The sequence below is a fragment of the Gossypium raimondii genome, chromosome 12, assembly GCF_025698545.1.
Source record: "Gossypium raimondii isolate GPD5lz chromosome 12, ASM2569854v1, whole genome shotgun sequence".
In the NCBI taxonomy this organism is placed as follows: Eukaryota; Viridiplantae; Streptophyta; class Magnoliopsida; order Malvales; family Malvaceae; genus Gossypium; species Gossypium raimondii.
The window spans coordinates 27289550-27304263 of NC_068576.1; the positions used below are offsets into that span (position 1 = coordinate 27289550).

Sequence of the window (14714 nt, forward strand, 5' to 3'; positions counted from 1 at the left end):
GGAAATTCGAGAAAACATGCCCTAAGGTGCTGGGTGTCGATTTTTCTCGTTCAACCAACTAGTTTCAAAATTACAAAATAAGGTAATGTTTTGCGTTTGGAAATTCGAGAAACATGCCCTAAGGTGCTGGGTGTCGATTTTTCTCGTTCAACCAAATAGCTAAATATCCTTTCAAAAATTACAAAATAAGGCAATATTTTGCGTTTGGAAATTCGAGGAACGTGCTCTAAGGTGCTGGGTTTTGATTTCTCGTTTAACTAAATTGCCAAATATCCTCTTGAATTTTAATCCATGCCATTCGAGTTTTTTTTAAGGATCGTATTTTAAATTTCTTTAAAGTTTTCAGTTTTTCGACATTAAGACATTAAGTAATCAACTAGGTACCAATTTTGGGCGTATCGAGGGTGCTAACCCTTCCTCATGCGTAATCAACTCCGAACCCGCTTTTTTTCGAATTTAAGTGGACCAAACTAGTTGTTTTAATAAAATCAAACCTTTTATTAAAAACAACCACTTTTCGAGGTGATCCAATCACACCTTATAAAAAAGGATTGGTGGCGACTCCCGTTTTCGTTTCATTTTTTAAAACCCAAGTCGACCCCGTTTTCCATCCAAAAAATGGTGTCAACAGACATTTTTCGAAAAGAATGAAATAATTTTACCCGTGTTTTGGAAAATGTTTTCCTTAGGAATTCATTTTCCAACAAAACAAACACCGTAAAATCTAGAAAACTTTTTTCGAAAAATATTTTTCCCTATCAAACAGACCCTAAAAGTATTTGAGAGGAGAGCGGATAGATGTGGGATTGTAGCTTCAAGAACACTATCAGCCATTGTTTCTTCTTCCGTTCACATTCCCTAATTTTTATCAAATATGTATAAGCTACCCACAGAATCTCAAAATTGATCCATGCTTCCTCCATCTTTTTACGCACGCAAAAAAAACCCAGATGTAGAATTGGGAGAATTTTGTAAAAAGATTGAGTCAGGCCAGATCATTTGTACTTAACCTCCATTTTTGCTCTTAAATCGATGGAAGTTTGAAACTGCTGTGATTATTGTCTAATAAACCTAGTTGTCAATTGTTGCTTTGTTCGGAAGACGTGATAGGCAATGGAGCATTTGAGCAACAGCTAAGGTTTGTGAAAGGCAAAAAAGAGAAAAAGAAAAAGTAAATTCTGAAAATATAAAGAATAAATTGCAGTTGGTTTCAGTTTTGCTAGGTAGGGCAAGTGGATGATGACCTAGACGCCGGCCGGTGATGATGACGATGATGAGAAATGGATAGCCGGTTGTTTGCTGATGGGGTGTTAGATTAAAAATTTTATACTTTTTAAAGGGACTAAAATAATAATTTTTTATTTTGTAATTTTTACAATCGAGCATAAAAAAATATTAATGTGGCATGTCTAGTCAAATTTCCATTAATGAGATAATGACTAAGTGACCATTTTTAATGAGTGTCAGCCGTTTCGCACGTTGTGCTCTCTATCTGTCGTTTTAGTACAAGTAATTTTCTAGTCATGCTCTCTTTCTTTTATTAGAAAATTTTCGCTTCTGCTAATTTTATGATTTTATTTTCCAGTTTTCATGTTTTTATTACTTTTCTTGAGTATAGAGAGAGAAATAAAAGTTACAAATAGATGATAATGAAGAAGCTTCGAGTGTTCACAAAGATGGGGATCTTGACAATCACAAGTATGAATTTTATCTTGTAGGCTATTTTCTAACAGCAAGTGTGATTAATTTTCAGGCAATGCAAAATATTATGGCCAATATTTGGCATCCATTGAGGGGTGTTGTGATATCAAATCTAAGAGAGAAGCGCTTTCTCTTTAGGTTTTATCCTGACCTGGATATTGGAAGGATGGAGAATGGAGCCCCTTGGACTTTCAATAGTCATCTTTTTGTTTTCCATCACTTGCGGATAAATGAGGAACCTCTTCAAGTACCATCAATTTACTGTTTTTTCTAGTTACAAATTAATGATCTTCCTTAAGGGTTATTTTCAAAAAAATATGGCCAAACAATTTGGAAAATTTGTGGGCCAATTTGTAGAGTACGATTCAAAACTAATCGGATGGGGAATCAGGAATTTTATGCGTGTAAAGGTACTGATCATTCGTGTTCCTTTGAAATGACAAAAAAATCATTTTAACATATGGGGATCAAGGTTAATGCAAAATTTAAATATAAGTTTTCCTTGTTTTGCTTTACTTGTGGTCGATTGGGTCATAGGGATAGCTTCTGTCCAACGAGGCTGTATAATAGAGGGTTGAATGTGGTTCTTGTATCACGGGCTAGACCTTTCGTCTCGCAATCCGTACGGCCTTAGACGATCCGTTTGCTCCAAATTATGCGTGTAAAGGTACTAATCGTTGTTCGTGTTCCTTTGAAACGACAAAAAAAAATCATTTTAACATATGGGGATCAAGGTTAATGCAAAATTTAAATATGAGAAGTTTTCCTTGCTTTGCTTTGCTTGTGGTCGATTGGGTCATAGGGATAGCTTCTGTCCAACGAGGCTGTATAATAGAGGGTTGAATATGGTTCTTGTATCACAGGCTAGACCTTTCGTCTCGCAATCCGTGCGGCCTTAGACGATCTGTTTACTCCAAACTCGCCTAAGTCAGCCTTTACGCCCAAAAGTGAAGATTCTTTAGAACTCCAAGGCACCAATTGAAGAGCGGAAGCGATTTATGCCAAAAGAAGAACAACAAAGAATAACAGAAAGAACGTTCGCAAAGTGTTTGAGTAAATGCTCTCTATTTCTCTTATTTACAAAGAATAATGAAACAATGAATGGAGTCAGTACAACTGGGGGATGCTCTCTATTTATAGTTGAGCTCCCCCAAAACCGACGGTCAAGATACAATTACATTGACGGATGAGATTAACCATATCCCTTAATTTTAGAGATTTACAAGATGTCTTATCAAATCTTATCTAATCTTTACAAGATATGATTGTCTCTATCTTCTAAGATTAGTTACCATATTAGCCTAAGTTGTCATCTCTTCATTATCGGGCTAACAGGCTTCAATCTGACAGACTTGTCCAATAGCTCTTTGAATCGAGTCAGTTCTTATGGGCCAAATGATCCCCATCTGAGCAATAGACCTTCATTGGATGCATTTGATGTGATGGTCACGAGCTTTGAACTTCGACCCATGACATTCTCCCCTACCCATTCTCGCAACGTCATCATTGCGACTTCCAAATGGCACTGACTGGATTCGCCTCGGTCTCGTCTCAACGCCTTAGCCTTCCCCTTCTTTTGGGACTTTTACCTCGGCTTACGTCGCTTCTTAACTCGAACCGTCCTACTCGTTTGTACATCTCGATGATAAGAAGTTATATCACTCTCTTGTCAACATTCTAACTTGACTCGAACAGAATCCTCTTAATTCACCACACTTGGCTTTACTTTGCCCACAATCTCTCGGCCTCTTTGCTTAAGAACTTCGAAAGGGCCCCTACGTTCTTGCCAAATTAACAAGTTAGAATACAAAACACTATCACAGTGTTCGAAATATACCTTTGCATTTACTCTGGTCAACTGTCCCACATGCATCACTTCTTTCCGATGTACCACCCACCTCTCCCATAGGTGAAAACCTTGTCGATGACTCAGCAAACTCCAACGACTCACTCAACTTGAGCCTCATTTGTCCCAGCTTCACTGTTTTTATCGTAACTTTTTACTTTAAGTCCGATGACAAACTCACACTTCCTTGGGTGGAAGCCCCTCCGATGACTCACCAAGCTCAAACGTTGCCTTTCTTTTGACTCCGACTTGCTTTGGACAGTTTCGCAACTCATGCGAACCACGGCACAAGAAACACTTTACTCGCTTCTTTTTGCTCCTCTTTGCCCTCTTGGTTTCGACTTTTCCCTTGCTCGAACCAAGCTTCTTGGGCTCCCTGTCCACTTCATCATTCCCCTCGATGATAGACTTCCTTAGACACTTCCGCAACCTATGCGGACCATGACACAAGAAGCACTCCACTGGCTTCTTCTCGCTTTCGACCTCCTTAGCTTCGACACCCCTTGCGCTCGAACCAAGTACTAAGGCCTTACCCACCAACTTCTCCTTAAGCGCGAATTTCTTCGGACATTTCTTTAACATGTGTGGACTGTCGCAAAGAAAGCATTTCAACTTGTCCCTTTACCTCTTGGGTTTCTTCTTTCCAACTCGTGGTTTCCTATTACAACCATGGTCACCGTTGTCATTGCCATCAACAATATCTTCCTTGTTATCCATTTCACATACACCCCTTTCCTCGGACTTGGAAGACCCAAACTTGTTTTTCCCTAGACCAAGCTTGACCACGGACTCAACTACCGTCATGGCTTCCGACAGCTTTTGGACACCTCTTTGTTCCACCTCCTATCTGACCCACGGCTTCAATCCCTTCTGAAAAGCAAGCAATGCTTCTTCCTCAGTCACATCTGAAACTTGGAGCATGAGTTCCTTGAACTCTCAAACATACTCCCCCATTTTGACCCGTTGCGTTATCCCTTCCAACTTTGCCTGAGCTTCTTCCTCAGCAAATTCTAGGTAAAATTGCCCCTTCAACTCGCATTTGAACTCTTGCCACGTCTCAATCTCACCTTGCGTTTTATCTGTGGTCCTACATCGCCATCATAAAAATGCAATGTCAATAAAAAACATTGGAGCAGTGTTTACCTTAACCGCATCATCCATGATGCCTTTGGCACGGAAGTAGTTTTCCATCCTCCACAAGAAATTGTCCACATCGCATGCAGGCCTTGTCCCCACAAACTCTTTCGGCTTCGAGACATCCTCGTTACTGAGTACTACATTTGCCACTCCATTTCCCATGGCTAGTCAACATAATGTCAGCTCCTTTATTCTTGTGCTCAAAGCCCTCATCGTGGCCATTGTTTCCTCTTTCAAAGCCATCATCATGGCCTCGAGAGCATCATTCCTTTCCGATAGCCTATCTCTGTGAGAATTAAACAACTCGTTTACCTTATCCATGGTGGAATTAAGAGACATCTTTACAGTCTCTGGACTGGTCCTTCCAGTTTGCTATGCGATACTCGACCCCATCGAATGCCTCCTTTACATCTTCCATGGATCCCTCAAGTTTACCCACACGTTGCTCTACTGCCGACAATGTCTCCCTCAAAGACTTCCTCGGCCACCTTTATTTGAACTCTTATCTCGACATCCCAACGGTGCCTTTGAACCAATAACTCAGATATCACTTGGTTCAAACCAACAGCTCGGATACCACTTGGCTCAATCCTGGCTCTGATACCACTTGTCACAAAACTAGACCTTTCGTCTCGCAATCCATGTGGCCTTAGGCGATCCGTTTGCTCCAAACTCGCCTAAGTCAACCTTTACGCCCAAAAGTGAAGATTCTTTAGAACTCCTCCAAGGCATCAATTGAAGAGCGAAAGCGATTTATGCTAAAAGAAGAATAAATAATAGAGAACGCTTGCAAAGTGTTTGAGTAAATGCTCTCTATTATTCTTATTCACAAATAATAATGAAACAATGAATGGAGTCAGTACAACTGATGGGGAGGCTCTCTATTTATAGTTGAGCTCCCCAAAATCGACGGTCAAGTACAATTACATCTACAGGTGAGATTAAACCATATTCCTTAATTTTAGGGATTTACAAGATATGCCTTATCAAATCTTATCTAATCTTTATAAGATATGATTCCTTCTATCTTCTAAGATTAGTTACCATATTAGCCTAAGTTGCTATCTCTTCATTATCGAGCCAACCAGGCTTCAATCTGATAGGCTTGCCCAATAGCTCTTTGAATCAGGCCAGTTCTTGTGGGCCAAATGATCCTCATCTGAGTAATAAACCTCCATTGGATGCATTTGGTGCGATGGTCACAGGCTTTAAAACTTCAGCTCGTGACACTTGGATGGGATCTAGCTCTAAGAGCTCCGATTCGAAAGGCGACAATTGCAACCAGTGTATGGCTTCGGAAAGACAATGGAGGTAACAATTATAGAAGTTGATGAGAGGAATATGGGGGCAATTAGAGGAATGTTAATCAAGAGAGAATGTTTTATAATCAGTGGGTCAAAACAAATCATATTCTTTGTTTCAATTTGGAAGGTAGCTCTTTTTCTGGACGGTCTACTAAACAGGAGGGAGTAGTTATGGAAGAAAATGAAGGAATGGAGACGAAAATTAATCCTCATATAGTCTTCTTTATGGAGACGAAATTAGATTCAAATCAAATGAAGGTGATAAGGAGAAAATGTGGTTTTCTTTCTGATATAGATATGCTGGTGGATGGTTCCCGAGGAGGATTATATATTAGGTGGAAGGAAAATATGAGCATTTAGCGTGTCTAAAACTCATATTGATGTTGAGGTAGTTAATGGGACGGAGAGGATGACATGAAGATTTACCAATTTTTATGGCACTCCGGATGTTCGGTATAAGGAGGACACCTAGAATTTATTTAAGACTCTTAAGGTGCGGGAACAACCTCCTTTGGATGGTGGGCAAAGATTTTAACGAAATTCTTTATTCTCTTGAGAAGAATGGTGGTATCCCAAGAGAGTGGCCGAATGGAAAGCTTTCGAGATGCCTTAGATGAATGCCAATTGAATGATCTTGGCTACGTGAGTTCCTGGTTTACTTGGGATAGGGGCAACTTTGAGGCTAATAATGTTCGAGAGAGACTAGATTGTGGAGTTGCTAATTTGGATTGGTGGCAATTATTCCTAAAGTTCCAGGTGCAGCATTTGACCCACTCGTTCTCTGATCATTGCCCACTACTTATATCCACAAATTTTGAAGAAAAGAATCATGTGTATAATAGTTTAGATTCGAATCTTGGTGGACTTTAGAAGAGTCTTGTGATGAGAAAATATGAAGATGGGTGTAATAATTATTGGAAGCGAATTGAAGAACTCAACAGAGAGGATAGGACGAATGATAATATTACTGATCTCATTAACACAAAATTATTGTTAAATATGGAGATGGACAGAAAAGAGGCATATCGGGAGCAATGCTCTAGTGTCACAGGCCGCAGTTCAAAGCCCGTGACCATCGCACCAAATGCATCTAATGGAGGTCTATTACTCAGATGAGAATCATTTGATCTACGAGAACTAGCCCGATTCAAAGAACTATTAGAAAAGCCTGTCAAATTGAAGCTTGATTGGCCCGATAAGAAAGAAATGGCAACTTAGGCTAATATGGTAACTAATCTTTGAAGATAGAGAAAATCATATCTTGTAAAGATTAGATTATATTTGATATGACATATCTTGTAAATCCCTAAAATAAAAGGATATGGCAAATCTCGTCCATCGATGAAAATGTATCTTGACCGTCGGTTTTGAGGGAGCTCAACTATAAATAGAGAGCCTCCCCCTCAGTTGTACTCACTCCATTGATTGTTTCATTATTCTTTGTGAATAAGAGAATTGAGAGCATTTACTCAAACACTTTGCGAGCGCTCTTTCTGTTATTCTTTGGCTTAGCTTCTTTTGGCATAAATCACTTCCGCTCTTCAATTTGGTGCCTTGGATGAATTCTTTAAGAATCATCACTCGAGTAAAGACTGACTTAGGCGAGTTTGGACGAACAGATCGCCTAAGGCCGCACGGATCGTAAGAGAAAACTCTAGCCCTGTGACACTAGAGCGAATTGGCTAAAGATGGGGGATCAAAATATTACATTTTTTCACTAGTTTGCTTCCTAAAGAAGACATCAATTGTATTCGCAAGTTGAAAAGGTCTAATGATATGGTTGTGACAAACATGATAAGATGGCCGAGGAAGGGAAAGAGTATTTTACTAATCTATTCAAAACTTAAAAGGTTGGTAATGTTGAACATAATCTGTCAGAGGTCAAACGAAACATAATGGAAGCAATGAATTAAGAATTAACGGCAGAATATAAAATGAAGGTTCTTATGGTTGCGTTAAAGGAGATGGGTCCAACAAAGGCGGCTGGTCTAGACGGTTTTCCGGCTCTGTTCTACTAGAAGTATTGGCATGTAGTGGGTAACGATGTGGGTAAATTTTGCGTTAAGGTCCTAAATGGTGGGCAATCTTTGGAATCCATAAATTCCACTCTTATTGTTTTGATCCCTAAAAATGCTCAGCCTCACAATCTAATGCAATATCGGCCGATTAGCCTTTTATACAAAATTTTAGCCAAAACAATGCCAATCGTCTTAAGAAAGTGCTGAATGTGTGCATTGACGTTGCTTAAATCACTTTTGTTCCTGATAGAATGATCATAGACAATGTATTGTTGGCTTATGAAATCTTTTATTCTTTAAAGGTGAGACATTTGGGGAATAAGGGATACTTAGATCTAAAATTGGACATGAGCAAAGCTCATGATAGAGTTGAGTGAAGATTACTAAAGAGTATGATGGAAAGGATGGGGTTTGCAAATTCCTGGGTGCAGCTGATCATGCATTGTGTTTCATCAGTTTCTTACTCAGTTAACATGAATGGCATCGATGGTGGTTCTTTTAAACCATCCAGAGGGCTTCGTCAAGTTGACCTACTAAGCCCATATTTGTTCTTGATATGCAGCGAAGGCCAATAAACTATAATGAGACTAGCTATTGAAGATAAGAGTTTGAGGGGGTCAAAGCCTATAAAAGGGGTCCAGTATATCTCATTTAATGTTTGCTGACAATTACATTTTATTTGAGAAAGTTGTTGATAGAGAAGTGGCTACTTTGATGGAGGGACTTAAGGAATATGAAGAATGTTCGAGCCAATATATAAACTTTGAGAAATCGCTATTATTTTTTTGCTCTAACTGTTCGAATCAAAAGAAAGACATGATTTCTCAAACTTTTAGAGTTCGTTATTCAGCAAAGCCTAAGGCATATCTAGGCCTTCTAAATATGGTGGGAAAGGGGAAAAACGCTTTCCAGAACTTGAAGGATCGATTGTCAAACAGAATTCACAATTAGTGCATTAGACCTCTCTCACAATGAGGAAAACATGTATTTATTAAAAGTATTTTATACAAGCAATTCCTACTTACACTATGTCGTGCTTTCTTTTGCTGAATTCATTATATGGTGAAATGGAACAAATTATTACTAAATTTTGGTGGCAAAAATGTCATAATAAAAGAGGCATTCATTGGTGTGATTAGAAATCATTATGCTTGTTAAAAGATGAGGAGGTCTAGGTTTCAAAGCTTATCCAAGTTTAATACAGCCTTATTAGCAAAGCAAGGGTGGCATTTATCTTGTTATCTGAATTAAAAGGATTGTTCAAGTCAGGGATGTGCTAGAGGGTGCGTTATGGATCCAAAATTTTGATATGGAAAGATGCTTAGGTGTCAGAATTGGAGAATTATAGGCTACGCGAAAATGGTATAGGACAAAATTTTAATCTGGTCTCTAAATTGTTAGATCCAAATTCTAGACGATGGAAAGAAGATCTTATTGCTCACATAATGTCTGTAGATGAGGCGAGGAAAGTCTTAAGTATTCCTCTTTCTCATCACTGGCAAAAGGACAAACAAGCCTAGAGAGGTGAGACCTCGGGAGAATATTCAGTTAGAAGTGGATACAAGCTATTATTGATAGAGTCTGTTGAAGTGGAGCCTAATTTACATTAGACTACATTTAGGCAGGTATACAAGAAAATATGGCTAGCAGAGCTATAGAAAATAAAATAAAATTACATTTTGGAAAGCCTACAAAAACTGTCCCTATTTTAAAAAATTTACAAAAAAGAAGGTTGCGAAATTTGACTGCTTGTCCTAGATGTACATAGAAAGATGAGTCTTTGGAACATGTTTTCCGTGACTGTCAAGCTGTCAAGGAGATCTGGAGTCTGTTAAATATTACTTGGCCTACAGAAATGTCATGTGCAAGTTACAAACAGTGGATGGACTAGTTATTCATGAATTCTTTATCATATTTACACAGCCTAATTACTTGTGCCATTTGGGTGATTTGGGGCGACAGGAACAAACAAGTGCATGAAAGGAAAATCAGACAAAATATAAATACGATTGAATTCATAGTATCGTATTTAAAAGAATTAGAGGAGATTAAGGGTCACTTATCTGCCGGATATGTCCAACAGGTGAGATGGCAGCCACCTGAACGATTGTTTGTGAAGATCAATTTTGACACTTCTTTTCAAGGTCATCTACTTAAATCCTTCTCGGGGTTAGAGGGGAGAGATTCAGAAGGGCAGATTGTGGGAATGAGAATGATATTGAATGATTATGTACCTTCCTCTTTTGCGGGTGAAGCGATTGCATGCCTCCAAGAGGTTCAAATGGGCCTAGATCTCGGTTTCTAGAGAGTGATATTGGAAGGGGATAGTCTCACAATGGTGAAAAAACTACAAAATGAAAAAGAGGATGTTTCAAAAATAAGCCATATTGTTGAAGATGTGAAAAAGGGCAAGTCGAGGCTTTGTGGATTGCCGGTTCAGTTTTGTGGGAAGAAATACAAATGTGACAGCACACAGTTTAGCAAAAGAAGGATCTATCAAGGGTGAAACCACTTATCTTATGGAGAGAATCCTTGAGGCAGTGTGGAAGGCGGCGGAGAAAGACAATCGGTGGGCTGAGATAGGGCATTAGCATCATTCTGGATTTCTTGGGGGCTTTTTTATCGGAATGAGAGGAAATGAAAGGTCCTTTGCGCGTGTTTCTATCTACTTCTGTTTTTTCGGAAGAGAAACTACAGTGATTGTCTTGAATGAGCTGTTACTTTATATTAATTATGCCTTTAGTGGGCGTGGCTTTTTCTAGATGAGGCTTTGGGCTTTTCAATTGTGATTGTTTGGTTGTAATACGTTTAATTTTCTTTTCTTAATGAATAAAAGTGTGGCCCAGCCTATTTATCAAAAAGAAAAAGAAATTATTTTAGCTATTTTAAAATAAATTAATAAATTTTTAAAATAATCAAATAAAAATGGCGCTATTTTAAGGTGACTTTTGATATATTTTACCTTAAAATATTTAATTTCAACAAGTGAGATAAAATTACAAGTATTAATAATATAAGTGGTTAATTATTTAATAACATATATTTTAATATATTATTTATTTATCAATTAGGTAGCACATGAGAATTTGAATTTAAATTTCAAAATTTTAGCTTTAAAATTTATGGTTTATGAATTCATTATTCTAAATTTTGTTTGAGAACTAAAATATTTAAAATTCAAGATTTGAAATAATCCAAATTCATTATTAGGATAATTCAAATTCAAATTTAGGTTTCAATTAATTTTAAACCTTAACAACATTTTTTTTAAGTTTAACTATTTAGGAGAATTTTAAATATTGTCGTTTGAACTGGACTAGATCAGTTGACTGGACCAAGAATTGGCTAGAGTATTGATCTAGAGAAAGGCATTAGACCAGTTGACTCGGGAATTAGTACGGGTCAGTTGATTGGGCGATAAAACCGATTGAGCTAATTTTTAAAATTTTTAATTTTATGAATTTTTTAGGTTTAATACAAAATTTGGTACTTGAGTTTGACAATTTTTTTTCTAATGTGGTATTTGTGTTATTTTTTAGTCCAATTTGGTATCTATATTTGACAAAAGTCATATATTTTATGTAATAGCCCGATTTTTAATAGTTTTGGGACCACAAATTTTCATCGTATCGACTCGTAAATATTATTTTTAGAATATTTATAGAGTCAATATAGTCGTAGTAAAATTTGGTTTAAAAATATTAATGTTTAGATAGTTAATTAAAGAAAAGAACTAAAGCGAAAAATGTGCAAAACTTTTTAATTAATGCATTTAGGTGATTAAATGGGTTAATTAATAATTAAGGAAGGCCTTAAGTGATAATTAAACCCTAGTTATATTTTGGATGTCAATTAGAAAGAAAAAAGTGATAGAAAAATGGCATGTTTAATAGCAAAATGGTAAATAAGTTAAAATTAATTAAAACAAATTGAAACATTAAATCATTTCTCTTCATTCTTCTTCAACTCTTGGTTGAAACCACCATTTTTTACCTAGGAAGTTTCGGTTGCTTCTTTTCTTTGCATGGTATGTAATTTTACTCGTTTTCTTGTAATTTTTATGTTTTTAAGATCGTTGCAATTAGGTCCAGCTAGCCCATACCTTTGTTTTTTTATTCTATTAAAATTTTTTGAAGTTTCCATTGATGAATATTGAATTTTTTTGATGAATATCATGTATTTGGAACTTTGATTATGTTATTTGATGATTTTGTAAAGTGATTTTTGTTAAATTTCGATTTTAGGATTAAATTGTAAAAATATCAAAATATTAGGGTTTGATAGTAAATTTGATATTTATTAGGGCTTTTGAGGGCCTAGTATATTTGTATAAATATTTATTTGAGAAAAATGGTTAATTTGATGAATTTAGGGTTAAAGGACTACATTATAAAAATTATAAATATTTAGGGTAATTGTGTAATTTTGAAAATAAAAGGTATTAATTGTAAAATGGATTGGAAATGAAATATATGCTGATAAATAAAGAATTTTACATTTTAGATCAAGATCCCGTAGATACTCAAGAAAAAGGAAAAATTATAGAATAGTCCCTACACTTCTGCAACTTCTACAATTTGGTCCAGGTAAGTTCATACGGTTTAAAATTTAATATCAAAAGAAATTAATGAGTAGTCTAATGTGTTACTATTTATATAATTATTCTTAATTGTTGATGATGAATGGTAATTTGAGGTTTAATATTAAACTTGATCCTCGGCTTGATTTAAACGCGAGATAGAGTACAGTTGGGATTTGATGCGTTATGGTGGTTTGGATTGGAGATGGTATTGGAGGATATATTTTTATATTGCCCAAGTAAACCGAGGTTCAGCATTTGTTGCGAACTATCGTGTTGTACTCTATATTTGGTGTGTTGGTTGGATTAGCTCTTATGAGCATTGGTGTGATGGATGGATTGGCTCGAGTGAGCATCTGGTATGTTTGGTTGGACTAATGATGTACTTCTATTCGTAAGCCGGTCTTTGAGTTGAAAATCTCGGTAAGTTAACTTGTTGGGTAACTATGATGAATTTTCCATATATACTTGGGATTTGAATTGATTAATTATTAATTACCATTTGGGATTGTGGATGACAGGAAACTTTCAGGGTTGTTATATTACTTTTTAAATTATTGTATTTATTTCGGTAAGATTTATCGATTTAATACGTCGAACTTACTAAGCTTCATTGAGTTTACTTGTGTTGAACTTTGTTCTTGTAGATACTCGGAAGGTTGGACGATCGGATCAGCACTCAAGTCACACTATCCAACTTAAATCGGCAGCTTTTGAACATTTACTTCATATTATATGGCATGTGATAGGTTGAATGATGATACAAATGTTTGGATTTGTAATTAGCTAAGTATGAATTTGGTTGTACAAGTTGCTTTGGTTGATCTTCTTTTGGTACTTTTGGTATTTTATTAATATTTGTTAGTATATCCATTTGATACTTGTTGGAATGGATAAAAGTGCATGTGATGTATTGGTTGTTAAGTAGTTAAGGTATGGTATGTTTGAGTTGGTGATTATATGTGATATCTTGAATGAATTAATAGGTTGAATTGATGTTATGTTTTGATATAAATATATATACTTGTGGTACCAATGAGGGTACATTGGTTAGGCAATGAATTAGGTTGATTTTGGTATGTTTTTTGCATGATTAAAGTCAAATTGGATAGGTAAATGGTTTGCTTAGGTTCCAAGTAAGTTTGAAATGGTAAACTTGTTGATTAAGGTACTTTTTAGGTCCACACGGCCTGAGACACGGGCGTGTGTCTCAACCATGTGTGACACATGACCATGCGACACGGTCATGTGTCCCCTATAGGTTCAAGACATACAATCAGGCTGTTACACGACCTGGAATACGGGCGTATGGCTTGGCCGTGTGACCCAAGTTAATGAGTTACACAGGCATGGACACGGGCTGGGACATAGCCGTGTGTCCCTAATTTGAATGTCCACACGGCTTGAGACACGGGCGTCTGTCTTAGTCGTGTGAGTCATATGGCCTGGCCACATGGCCGTGTGACCCCCCTGCAGTTCAAAATTTTTAACTTTTTCCTAAAATTTCTAAATGTTTTCGATTTAGTCCCAAATTGTTTTCAAAGTGTTTTTAGGGCCTCGAAGGCCCGATTAAGGGATATTATGAATGTATTGGAATGTAATTAGATTATGCTTGCATTGATGTATGAATTAAATGATTTACTATTCCGTTAGTCTGATAATGCTCCGTAACTCTGTTCTAGTGACGAATATAGTATTAATTTTTTAGTGTTTAATTCGAGTTTTAGACTTGATTTGATAAAAAATCATAATTATCTATAATATTAGATCAATCCTAAAACCCAAATTAAATCACATCTATGAAACTATATTTGACAAATTAAATGTAAAATTAAACAAATTCACAATTAATACTAAATTTATTCTTTAAAAAATCATGAAAATACAAAGGTAATAATATTAACAATGAACTTTCATCAAATCAACCCTAAAACTCAAATTAAATATTGAAAAGATAACACTATTACCTTTGAGTACTAAAATATATAACTTTGATCAATTTTAGGTACCAAATTGGATTAAAAAAAAACATAGGCATCATATTAGAAAAAGTGTCAAATTCAAGTACCAAATGATATATCAAGCCAATTTTTAATGATTTATTTAATAGAATTGGTTGGACCAGTCGA

The 14714-nt window shown here is 36.3% G+C and overlaps 1 long non-coding RNA gene across 1 annotated transcript; it reads right to left on the minus strand.

Moving 5' to 3' along the window:
• Positions 1–2749: 2749 nt before the first annotated feature.
• Positions 2750–10701, minus strand: LOC105763614 (uncharacterized). The gene is made up of 2 exons (XR_001124336.2): positions 10241–10701; positions 2750–10155 (listed from the first exon to the last, which is right to left on the minus strand). It is a non-coding gene; the product is annotated as an uncharacterized LOC105763614 (long non-coding RNA).
• Between the last annotated feature and the right edge of the window lie 4013 nt (positions 10702–14714).